Source organism: Dendrobium catenatum, unplaced genomic scaffold, assembly GCF_001605985.2.
Source record: "Dendrobium catenatum unplaced genomic scaffold, ASM160598v2 fragScaff_scaffold_1333, whole genome shotgun sequence".
NCBI lineage: Eukaryota > Viridiplantae > Streptophyta > Magnoliopsida > Asparagales > Orchidaceae > Dendrobium > Dendrobium catenatum.
In genome coordinates this window covers 40,537-54,638 of record NW_021319795.1, presented here as the reverse complement: position 1 = coordinate 54,638, position 14,102 = coordinate 40,537, and positions in this window count along the sequence as shown.

Below are 14,102 nucleotides of genomic sequence, written 5' to 3'. Positions count from 1 at the left end.
TCTTCGCCAAGCGAAGATGAGAACGAGGATCAAAGTGAAGATACCATTGAGAGTAACAAAAATAGTTTAGATGATTAAGATTAGTTTTTGTAATTTAGAAATGTAGAATTTTAATGTTTTGTAATATTTTAAATTCTAAGAAATTAATTTTTTTTTTGTCAACTTGTATTTATTAATTGCTTTATTAACTGCTTTTTGTAATTTATTAATTGCTTTATTAACTGCTTATTGTAATTCATTACCTTCTTTATTAATTGTTTACAATGCTTTACTAATTGATTTTTTTTTTAATATTGCAGATGACTTCAGGCGATGATCCGCCTCGCAAATCATTTGCATCAAAATTCCGCCGGAAAAAGATTACTACTAGCAGGGTCACACAGCCTGAGGTAGGTGAGGGGCCTTCAGTTCCACCAGATCCTACACCACCACCTACCAGGAGCTAGCAGCAATCCCTAGAGCAGGATCAGACAGATGCACCTGCTTTTGTACCTCCACGCTTCCCTAGCCACTTCCCTTGTCACTTCCCTCCTCCCTCGATGAGTCCTCACTACCCCTCTCCAGATCAGATACATGCCGCTCCATTCTATCCATATTACCCTCCACCATCATCACAGGTAGCAGGTCCATCCGCTGGTCCACGTCATCCTTACCCCTACCCATATTACTACCCCTATCCGGTGGAGCATGAACAGGGTGGACCATCAAGACCACTAGATGTTGGCACTAGCGATCATGCAACTGCAAGAGATAAGCGTCAGTACATTGAGCCTGATGGCGATAAGTAAGTTTAAGTTAAGTTATTAAGTTGTTTTTATTTTGTTATATAACATGTTATTGATAAAAAAAGTTACCTTCAGCTTCAATCCTTCAAGACCACCTATTCATATGATCCGGGATATAATAAAGAATAAATATGATGCTCCTTACTTATCATGGAAGAAGATCCCGAAGCCAGTTAGAGATATGTGGTTTGGAGAATTTCAGGTATACTTTTTCTGGTCACAATATCGGTGGCTTACGGTTTGCGGCGGTTTCACAAAAACTGACGACGCCATGATATCGTTGGTCAACCATCAGTTTAGTGGCCGTCGGTAAGCCGCCGGTATTATGACCTGCGGTTAATCGGCCGGTACACCACCGATATATAGTTGTGGAATTGCCGGCGGCATTGACCGTCGGTAAATCGTAGTCGTTTTAAACCGCTGGTACAGAATTTCCTACGCCAAATTTTCCGGCGGTCACGTACCCGCCAGACAACCGCCGGTAAGTTATAGAACCGCCGGTAAATAAGAGTGAACCGTCGGTAAAAATCATCGGTTTTTGGTGATTTTCCTGTAGTGCGAGTACATCATGTACTGAAGACAGTCAAAGAGAAGGGGATTGATGAAGAAGAAATTTCAGAGACCGTTAGTTATCGAGGCCAAGAGAACCCCTCCGGGGAGAGGCTATAATCTATTATGATAGCTGAACAAAGAAAACATTGACGATAAGCTCTGTGGGAAGCACGTTGGGATGTGACACTTGAATCATATATCAAGGGATCCGCTACCAAAAGGGCCCAACGAACGGATAAACAAATATGGAGGTCGAAACCTCAAAAAGATCGAGAAGATGATTAAAGAAAGATGAATCGATCTGGGTGTGACATCCGATATGGCTTCCCAGAGATCCACCCCCATCCATAAGCAACATCGAAGATGGATCCCAAAGAAGACCTACGATGAAACCCCTCCCGACGGCCGACACCTTGGAGAATCCTCCAGGGGATCCCATCGCTCGCCATCCCCTCCAAATGAAGAGATGACTAACTTTGACCGTATCCCACTGGTCGAAGAAAAAACTTTGCCTAACGAAGAACCAGAGATCGAATGGCGTCGCCGCTCAGATATTCGGGTACCAGAAGGAGATAAAAATATATAAGGGGGAAAAAATATTAAAGAAGAGGAAGAATATCTTGAAGGGGAGGAAAATATAGAAGATATAAGTGAATATAAAGGAGAAGAAGAAATGGAAGGAATAAACGACACTATAAATATGGAGGTCATATACATGGAGAGGCATGTAAACATCGATAATGAGGCTGATTATGATGACGGTGAGGATGATGGCGATTGGCTGTCACGACCCTAACAAGTTTTTTGGTGCCTCTACAAAATTAGGTCCACCGCCGATAGAACTGGGCACTCCCAAGGAGAAAAAGAAATGTAGGAAGTATAAGAGAATCCTCCTTATATCAATATCACATTCACTGACATACGGCGACAAATGAAGCATCAGATGAAAGACAAAGACAAAGAAATCTCTCAGTTGAACGAGAAAATAACTAAAATGATGGCTCAAATGATGACAATGATGCAGATGATACAAAAAAATATTACCATTGGTCATATGCCTAATCCTCCCCCTGACCCTCCAAATTCCCAAATACCACAAGTGTCTAGAGTACGGAGAGGGCCTGAAGGTGGTCACAAAGCTCATAACTTCGTCCACCAGCCTACTCCACAAAATATTATAAGTACTTTATTACAGCTAGTAGGTTGTTGGACCTACTAATTAAGTCCTAAGGCTAACCAAGAGGGGGGTGAATTGGTACTTTAAAAATCTCTTAGAGTAAAGAAACCAAATTTTAATTTTAAGTAAAAATTATTTTTCAATCATAGAAAAATAAAAAGTGCAATAAATAAAAATGCAATAAAATGTAAAAGACATAAAAAACACCAAATTTTATAGTTGTTTCGTCCAACAAGACGTACGCCCACACCCTAGAGACTCGTTCTCTAGATATTACACTAAACAATAGTATCTCTCATTTAGCCCCCACAGCAAGACAGAGAAGTCCTCACAAACTCTCTTCCACCAACCCGGTGCGGCAGAGAACTATTGTCCTTTTACACTCTTCTAATATTGGCAAAGAACTGTCATCCTTTTACAATCACCTGGTGTTGGCAGAGAACCATCATCCTTTTACACTCTTCTAGCGTCGACAAAGAACCGTCATCCTTTTACACTCACCTGGTGTTGGCAGAAAACCAAGCGTCTTTCTCACCCTTCTGGTGACGGTAGAGTATCGAACATCTTTCTCATCATCCTGGTGACAACAGAGTACCGGAATCCTCTTCAAGGATCTTCTCTCAAGAGTTCTTCAAATAAATAGAGAAGAGGTTTGGAGTACACAAATGGCAATCTCACCTTTAGGAAACCGTGTGACTTCCTTCATAAGGATCTCACCACAATCACTACCAAACACTCTCCCTAAGACACTCTTTTTCACTCTCAAGAAGAAAATACATGCAAGGGATTTTTGTCAATCAATTTTTAGGATCCTTATATACAAATGACAAGAAAAATCGTCTAAAAACTAATTTTAAACATGTTTTACGAATCCAATCGTACCGTATGATCTGAAATCGTATTGTATGAACAGTTCAGAATGCTGAACATTCGTTCTGTGTGATTCAGTACAAACTAAGACCAGAGCCATTCGTACCTCAAAACCTTCTGTACAAAGTCCATTTTGTATTGTATTACAGTTCAAAAAATTGAATGTTCATCCCGTACGATTCAGTACGAACCTAGATTAGAGCAATTTGTACCTCAAAACCTTCTGTACGAAATACATTTCGTATTGTACGAATAGTTCAAAAAATAAGCATTCATCCCGTACGATCCAGATCATAGAATTTTGTACCTCAAATTCATCTGTACGAAGTTATGTTCGTACTATACGAACAATTAAAAATTCACTCCAATTGTGTGTGTGCACTGTTACCCAACTTACAATCACACTTTCTTAGACTCAAGAAAAATAAAATGATTACAGACTCTAAGAACATATAAATATAAATTCAATCTACTTTGAAATCTTCATCTTGCTAGAGTATGATTTCCCTGAAAATGTTAGTACACACAAAAATGAAAAAATAATTCTTCCAAAAAAATTATGTTAGAAGAAATGATAATCAAATGAATAATATTTGGAATCATAAAAAATATACAAGTTGCAAGAATGTCAAACATGCAAAACTAAATAGCAACTATCTCAACAATATCCCCCTTTTTTATGATGATAAAATAATTATTGTTTGATTTCCTCCCACATAATGTCTAAATATAATCTCCCCCTAAAATTCTAAATATAAGCTCCCCCTAAAAGAATACACAAGCTATGACAAGGAGTTTCTAATACTAAAGATCAAACAAGGGGTTCCTATTTATTTTTGTTAATTTGAACACAAGCAAAAAACCACACACAAAAATACAGCATAAACGTACACTACACACACATGAACATTCACAAACTACTACAACATAAACATACACCACACACACATGCACATTCACAAACTACACCACACAAATAAACATACAACACACACATGAACATACACAATCTTACAAATACACAACCTTACAACAACCTTACGACACACAATAAAATAATAAGCATACTTCCCCTTTTGTCAACAACAAAAATGGTAGTGAAAAAGTAAATCAAGTAAATTTAATTTGAGGAAAAAATAAAATGTTAAAAGAAGTGCAAATAGAAAAGAAAATTAATATGCATAAGATATAGACTTAAAAAAAATATTAAATTACAGAATAAAATGGATAAGAAATGTCAATCTTAAATAATATTTGAAATAGACAAAATAAATAACTATAACTGTTTCAAAAATGATGAAAGAGAATTAATAAAATTCTAAGACAATAGTAAATATTATTGTTTAAATAAGTTTTTGTGAGGAAAATGTTTGATAAAGGAAAGAACAATTGGCGACTTCAAGCATCTTTTAAATTTCTTGGCATTAATGGAGAATTGGTGACTTTGTGCATCTTTTAAATTGCTTGACACTTTTAGTGTAGCTTTTTAAAATTGACAATTTTTTGCATCTTTTATTTGGCACTTTACGCCTCTTTTCAATTTTGTGCCCCATCTATCATTTTGTCTTTCCAATATCATTGATTCTGAACACAATTTAGAATATAAAACAAGAATATTTATATTGAAATAGAATAAAAATAAATATTGAACATCAATTATGCAATAGTTTCAATTAAGTAATTCATGTCTAAATGTATATACTGATTTGGTGGAGGAGGAGGAGGATTAAACATAGTGAAGCAGCTATTTATCATCACTACATTATTATTTATTAAATCCATATGTCCTCTCATCCACCCCATATCCTCCTGATGCCTAGCATCCTGCTGTAGTAGGTGAGCCTCAACTAGATCAAAATGTTGATCAAAGTGAGTCTCTAGTCGATCAAATCTCTGGACCATTTCTTGATAGTAATTCTGCTCAGGTCCAGGTCCAGGTGCGTGTTCAGGAACAGGCTCAGGGACTCCCCCTTCTTCCTCAAAATCTTCTCCCTCCTCATGAAAAAGTGCTCTAAAAGAAGCATTTGTGAAGAAGATAAGAAGCTCAATGGGAGGATCAGGATGGATCAGATTATATTTCTTCTCTAGAATGTAAGCAACTAGATGTCCTAGAGCAATATTTTTCTTTCCTCTACTACTAGGATGTCTAATATCAAAAAGACTACGAATGTAATCAATAAAAAGTTGGGCTTCATCAAAAGGTTGCTCAGTCAAGATGAGGTATATAACAATGGATAAAATAGGAGTTAAATTTATACAATCACCAGCTTTAGAAATAATTAAAGTTCTTAATACATGATGAATGATCTTGGCATTTTGAGTTAGTGTAGATACTCAAGGTAAATGAGTAATTACACCTCTTAACCCTCTAATAGTTTGATTTACCTTAGTCCAATCATAATCAGATCTTGACACAAGAATATGCGCCCTTATTCCATTGGTTCTAAGATGAAAATAGGCTCCTAAGTCCTCTTTTATTCTTTTGACTCTTTGTCTAAAGACGTATGATCCTATACTAGAATAGTTTTCATCAAAACTCATATTGTTAAGAAACATTTGAAAAGTCTCTCTATGATATGCATGAATGAGAGTCAAAATAAAAGAAAGTTGGGTGGCAACGAAGAGTGGCATGACAGAAAAATTTAGATCACTTTGAATTAGAACTCTAGACCCAGTGATCTTAGCAGAAATGAACCTATTATAGGATTCCTCATTTTCCCTGGACAAAAAGTCATCATCTCTCTCCCTCCAAGAAGAATATCCCCTTGCAAATCTAGCTCGTTTGCTACTACTGCTGTCCATTATTTAGAATTTATGTGATCAAAGGTTTGAAGGATAGTATGAAGAAAAATGAACACAAAGCCTTCATATTTAAAGAGAAAAGTCATATCGTACAGTACGAATTTTAAATCATATGTACGATCCTGAGATCGTACGGTATGAAACTATGTTTGTACGTATAAACGAAAATGACCAAAAATGAAATCACTTTTCGTAAAATGTTATTCCCAAGGTGTCCTTTCGCACAGGCTTTTTGACTTCCCGATCGTACAAACGACACCTGTTTGTACGGGATGATCAAAAAATTAATGATCATCCTCCGACGGTTAAATTCATCCCCATTTTAACTGATATGTGGATCATACAGATAAAGCCCACTTCGTACGTACGATCAGAATTAATTATAACTAACTCTCCCTAGAAACCTACCCCAAATCATATAGACGATTTTTATTAATCATACAGAATGATGACGTTATCATACAGTACGATCTGCTCAAAAATTATAATTTTGCCTCCTTAAACCACTATAGTGCATGTTCAATCTACATAAATCATATAGTACGAAACAAAACTGATACAGTACGATTACAAATGATATAAAAACACAAGAATAGCTGAAAAACACACAAAATACACACAAAATATAATAACACTAAAACACAAACATAAAAATACATATTTAAAACAATATCAAGTTTAAAGAATTTTTAAATTAAGCATTGATGTCAATCACACCTAGCCTTGTTCTTAAAGTGCTAAATTTAACAGAGGCTAGAGATTTTATGAAAATATCTGCAAGTTGATTTCTTGTATCCACATGATTTAATTCAATTTCTCCTTTAACAACATGATCTCTAATGAAGTGATGCCTTATGTTTATATATTTGGTTCTAGAATATTAAATAGGATTCTTTGAAATACAAATGACACTTGTATTATCATAAAAAATAGGAATAGTGCCTACTGAAAATCCTAAGTCAATCAATTATTGTTTTAACCATAATACTTAAGCCACACAACTTCCTAAGGCAATATATTCTACTTCAACTGTAGATAGGGCTACTGAATTCTATTTCCTACTGGACCAAGACACAAGTGAATTTCTAATAAATTGACATGTTCCAGCGATACTCTTTCTATCTACCATACATCCTACAAAATCTGAATCAGAATATCTAATTATATCAAATGAAGGGCTATACCTAGGATATCAAATTCCTAAATTCTGAGTTTCCAAAAGATATCTCAAAATTCATTTTACTGCAGTCAAATATGATTTTTTTGAATTAGATTGAGATCTAGCATATAAACAAACACTAAACATTATATTTGGTCGGCTAGCAGTCAAATAAAGCGATGATCCAATTATTCCTCTATATTTTTTTAATCAAGAGATTTTCTCTTTAGGTCCTTATCTAACTATGTTGAGAAACTCATATGTATATTTATTGGTTTAGCATTATTTATTTTATATTTCTTGAGGATGTCTTTAATATACTTAGACTGACTAAGAAATGTTTCTTCCTCATTTTGCTTTATGCTAAAACCAAGAAAATAATGCAAGTCTGCCATTAAGCTCATCTCAAATTCACTACTCATTATCTTTGAAAAATTATTACAAATATTTTTATTTGTCGATCCAAAAATGATATCATTCATATATATTTGAACAATGAGTAAGTCCTCTCCTATCTTCTTTATAAAAAGAGTAGTGTCGGTACTTCCCTTCACAAATGATTGTTCTAATAAAAAAGTGCTTAACCTTTCATACCAAGCCCTAGGTGCATGTTTCAATCAATACAATGCCTTTTTAATTTATAAACATGATTAGAAAAATTAGAATTTTCAAAACCTGGAGGTTGTTTAACATAAACTTCCGCTTGAATCTTCCCATTTAAAAAGGCACTTTTAATATCTATTCGAAATAATTTAAATCATATAAAATAGGCAAAAGCTAACAAAACCCTTATTACTTTAAGTCTTGCTACAAAGGTAAAAGTCTCCTCAAAATTAATTACTTCAATCTGATTAAACCCCTTAGAAATCAATCTAGCCTAATTTTTAACAACAACTCCTAAGTCATTCATTTTGTTCTTAAATATCAACTTAGTTCCAACTACACTTTGATCCTTGGCCTTACAATTAATTCTCAAATATCATTACTTATAAATTGATCAATTCTTCTTGCATAGCCAAAATCTAAAATTCATCCAAAAGTGCTTAATCTATATTAGTGGGTTCAATTAATGAAATAAAGGCAGAATGATTGACTTCATTTCTAAGTTTATGCCTGGTCTTAACACCTTCACTAGGTTCACCTAAGATTAATTCCTTAGGATAATTCTTTGAAAATATCTATTCTCTAGGCAAAGAATTTTCATTTTTTAAAACATTCTATTCTTTATCTTTTCAAATCCATGGGAGATATGCTCAATATGATTATCTTCCATCCTTAGCTCTTCCAACTTATCAGATTCATCAAAAATAACATATGTGGTTTCCTCAATAATCAAAGTTCTCCTGTTAAAAACTCTATAAGCCTTTCTAATACTAGAATATCCAAGAAAAATTTTTTCATTAGATTTGGGATCAATTTTCCTAAAGGAGTTTTTCTACTATTATGAATGAACACCTTACATTCAAAAATATGTAAATATGATGAATTAGGTGTCCTTCCCTTAAGAAGCTCATAGGATATTTTATTTAACTTAGATCTAACTTTCACTCTATTCAGAACATAACATGTTGTGCTAACTACTTCAGCCCAAAAATATTGAGGAAGTGAATATTCTACCAATATGGCATGAGCAATTTCTACCAATATTCTGTTCTTTATTTCGACTACCCCATTCTGCTGAGGGGTTCTAGGTGCAAAAAAATTGTGTTCAATTCCTTTCTCATTATAATAATTTTCAAAAATTTTATTTTCAAATTCACCTCTATGATCACTTTTAATTATTAAAATATCACAACATAGTTTTCTCTGAATCCAAACTGAAAAAATATCTAAACTTCTCAAATGATTCACTTTTATGATATAAAAATTTAACTGAAGTAAATCTTGAAAAATCATCCGTATATATTTTCTCCTAAACTTACAGCTCTAATCAATCCAAAAAAATCCATTTGTAAAATCTTCAAAGGCTTACTAGTTCTAAGATTCGATCTTATTGGACTGAAAAGATGACTTCACCTGTTTTTCTAAATGACAATCATTGCATAGATGGTCCTTAGTAAAGTCTAATTTATGTATACCTCTCACTAAGTTCTTTTGAATAATTCTCCTTAATTTTTTCATGCTAGAGTGATAAAGTCTCCTATGTCAAATCCATGACTCGTCAGATATAGTTTTCAAATAGAAAACTTTAGGAGTTTTGATACTATTTAAATCTAACATTTAAATATTATTTATCCTAAAATCATATAAAATATTATTATCATTTAGGCTTAATATGCAGCTAGTAAAGAAAAAATTTACACTATATCATTTATCACATAGCTAACTAATACTTAAAAGATTATGCTTTAAGCCTTCAACAAGTAGTACATTTTCAATGAAAAAATTTTCATAATTTCTAATCATATTGATCTAACCACCTTCCTAGTGGTGTTATCTCGAAGTATAACCCTACCTCCATTCCTGGCTTCCAGCATTATAAACTGACTTACATGTCCAGTCATATGCTTCAAACAACCGCTGTCTAGGTACTAGATGCTCTCATGAGGTCTTGTATGAGAGTGAGCCTATAAGATTATCAAACATTAGACCTAGAAATCCAAATAAGTTTGGGTTCTCCTCTAGGCAATAATAAACAATATGCATGTGTGATATGCTGTGAGTTATACATCTTAGGTCTCTACACTATATATGTTCTATCTTGAATGGTACAAGTATGGGATATGTGTCCTAATCTTCCATAAGTGAAATATCTCACACCAGGAAAAAGATTTCTTATTTTATATGACTGGTTATTTCTATTTCTAGGTGTTGATGACCTATTCTTTTGTATAGACCTATAAAAATGTTCTAGTGTAGGTGTTAGTCTATTCTCCTTATACATTTCAATTCCAACTCAACATATGAATTTTTATTCTTTAAAATAAAAATTTTCATCTTCAAATCATTCTCCCTACATTCTGAATCTTCCAAAAAAGTCTTATAATCATTTTCAAGTTCTGTGTGAGATGATTTTAAAAGTTCAAGTTGTTTGTTTAAATCATCATATTAATCAAGTAATCTCATGTGGTTGTTATTGATTAATACATGATCTTTCCTAAGGATTTCATGTTCTCTTTACAGTTCTTGAAATTCCAAATTTAAATTAACATGCATTTTCTTAAGTTTTTTATATGTAGAATGTATATGTTTAGAAACTTTAAATAATTCTTCATAACTTAAGTCACATGCCTCCTCTTAATCTGAATAATCAAGATTGTCAGCCATTAAACACAAATTTGTGACTTCTCTTCAGGTGTTATTTCTGAATAATCTGAAGTTAAGTCTACCCAAAAAGCTCGATGTAGTTTCTTCTTGTCCCTTCTATCCTTTAGTTTCTCCTCAGCTTTTTCCTTGCTAGGATTAGCTTTGAGATTAGGGCAGTCAGTCTTTATGTGTCCTGGCTTCCAGCATTCATAGAAAATAACCTTATTAGAAGCCTTAGCATTCCTTTAAACTTACCTTTGTTCCATCGTTGGCGTCTCTTTTGCTTTTTCTTTAGAAAACCTTTGAATTATCTAGTCATCAGAGTGATATCGTCTTCATCCTTAAGTTGTGATAGATCACTCTCTGACTCCTTCACTTTAAGTGTTATGTTTTTCTCCTATCAGCGTTCTCCTATATCAATCTTTCTTTAACTCACTTCTTGCTTGTAAGTAATTAGTGAACTAAGAAGATTATCAACAAAATAAACATTTAAATCTTTAGACTCTGTAATTACAGTTATCTTATCATCATATGCAGTAGGTAAATAATGTAAAATTTTATTAACTATTTCAGTGTTCGTTAGTTCTCTACCCAATGCATATAAAGAAGTGACTATTTATGTAAATCTTGTGTACATGTCGGAAATAGATTCATTCAGTTTCATGTGAAATAAGTTATAGTTATGCAACAAGATATTTAGTTTAGATTGCTTAATTTTATTAGTCTCTTCATAAGTTATACAAAGTCTATGCCATATATTTTTTCCACTTTTGCAAGTGTAAACCCGCATGTAATCTTCTGACTTAAGTGCATAAAAGAAATTGTTCAAACATTTTGCATTGAGTTGTGCTAATTCACGTTATTCTATAGTCCAATCTATAAAGAAAATGTCAAATCTAACACCATCAACTAATCTAGTTGGATTTGTATACCCTTCTTGAACTAAAATTCACATACAATAATCAATTGATTGCAGAAAAGTAGACATGCGTATTTTTCAAAAATCGAAAGGGATGTTATTAAATAAAGGAGGTTTAGTTATTGAATACCCTTCAGGTGTGTTTCAGTTTCTAAATATAGCCAAACTCGTTAATCAAAAAGTAATCTAAACTTATATTTTTAAAATAAAGCTTTGATACCATTTGTTACAACTAGTAGGTTGTTAGACATACTAATTAAGTCCCTAGGCTAATCAAAAGGGGATGAATTTGTACTTTAAAAATCTCTTACAGTAAAGATATTGAATTTTAATTTTAAGTAAAAATTATTTTTCAACCACAGAAAAATAAAAAGTGCAATAAATAAAAATGCTGTAAAAAGTAAAAGACATAGAAAACACCAGATTTTATAGTGGTTCAGTCCAATAAGACCTACGTCCACTCCCCAGAGACTCTTTCTCCAGGTATTGTACTAAATAATAGTGTCTCTCCTTTAGCCCCCACAGCAAGGTGGAGAAACCCTCACAAACTCTCTACCACCAACTCGGTGCGGCAGAGAACCATCATCCTTCTATACTCTCTCAGTGTCGACAGAGAACCATCATTCTTTTACACTCACCTGGTGTCGGCAGAGAACCATCATCCTTTTACACTCTCCCAGTGTCAGCAAAGAACCGTCATCATTTTACACTCACCTGGTGTCGGCAGAGAACCAAGCATCTTTCTCACCTTCTGGTGATGGCAGAGTACCAAGCATCTTTCTCACCCTCCTGGTGATGGCAGAGTACCAGAATCCTCTTCAAAGATCTTCTCTCAATAGTTCTTCAAAGAAATAGAGAAGAGGCTTGGAATACACAAATGACAATCTCACCTTTGGGCAACCTTATGACTTCCTTCACAAAGATCTCACCACAATCACTCCCAAACACTCTCCCTAAGATACTCTCTTTTTTACTCTCAAGAAGAAAATAAATGCAAGGGATTTTTGTTAATCAATTTTTAGGATCCTTATATACAAATGATAAGAAAAATCGTCTAAAAATTAATTTTAAATAGTATTTACAAATCCAATCGTGCCGTACGATCTGAAATCTTACTATACAAACAGTTCAGAAAATTGAACATTCATTCTGTACGATTTAGTATGAACCAAGACTAGAGTCGTTCGTACCTCAAAACCTCTGTATAAAGCCCATTTCGTAATGTACGAACAGTTCAAAAAATTGAATGTTCGTCCCATACGATTCTGTATGAACCTAAATCAGATCCATTCGTACCTCAAAATCATTTGTACGAAATACATTTCGTACTGTATAAATAGTTCAAAAAAATGAACATTCATCCTGTACGATCCAGTATGAACCCAGATCAGAGAATTTCATACCTCAAATTCATCTATACGAAGTTATATTCTTACTGTACAAACAGTTAAAAAATTCACTCCAAGTGTGTGTGTTCACAGCTACCCAACTAACAATCACACTCTATCAGACTCAAAAAAAATAAAAAGATTATAGACTCTAAGAATATATAAATCTAAATTCAGTCTGATTTGAAATCTTCATCTTGCTAAAGCATGATTTTTCTGAAAACGTTAGTACATACAAAAATAAAAAAATAATTCTTCCAAAAAAAATGTGTTAGAAGAAATGATAATCAAATGAATAATATTTGGAATCATCAAAAACATACAAGTTGCAAGAATGTCAAACATGCAAAACTAAATAGCAACTATCTCAACATACCTTTGAGCCTGTAACGGCTACACAGCTCGAAGGACTCATCATCGAGAAGATCAAGGCTATAATAGCCGTTAATCAAGCAGAGAAGCTGGTGGGCAAAGGTCGCCCATATCCTATAGAATATGATCAAGTCTCTTACCCAAAGGGATATTTTGTGCCAAAGTTTAACACTTTTGATGGCAATAAAAATCCTAGACAGCACCTGGCACAATTCAAAGCCACATACGGGAATACTGGAGACAATGACACATTGCTCTTTCGATAATTCATTAGCAGTTTGATAGGAGCTAATTTTGAATGGTACGTGAAATTGTCAAATGACTCTGTAAAGACTTTTGCAGAGTTAGAAATCATGTTCGTGAAAAGGTTTGCCAGCGCGATCTAGAAGATAATGATCGCTAACCTTGCTTTAGATAAAAGGAGAAGGGATGACTTAGTAATAAAATATATCACTCGCTGGCAAAATTTGAGCATGAAATATGAGCAACAACTGGAAGAAGAATACACCGTGTAATTATTAATGGGAAATATTGATGATAAGATGCAACCATTCCTATGCATGGCCATAATTATCACATTTCAGGATTTGTTAGACAGGGTGACCAAGTTAAACTTATCAAGATCAAAAGGCTACTCTGATAAGCTCAAAAAGGCTAAAGCCTCATATACTAAAAAGGGTGAAACTTATTCTGCATCATCCCTCAAGCAAAATAAGGGGAAACATGTTATTTATAATGTACACAAAGGCAAATAACTGATGCAATATGGAGAAAAGCCAAAACAAGTCTACAACCCTAACCCCCAATCAAAATTGATACTCAAAGGGAATGA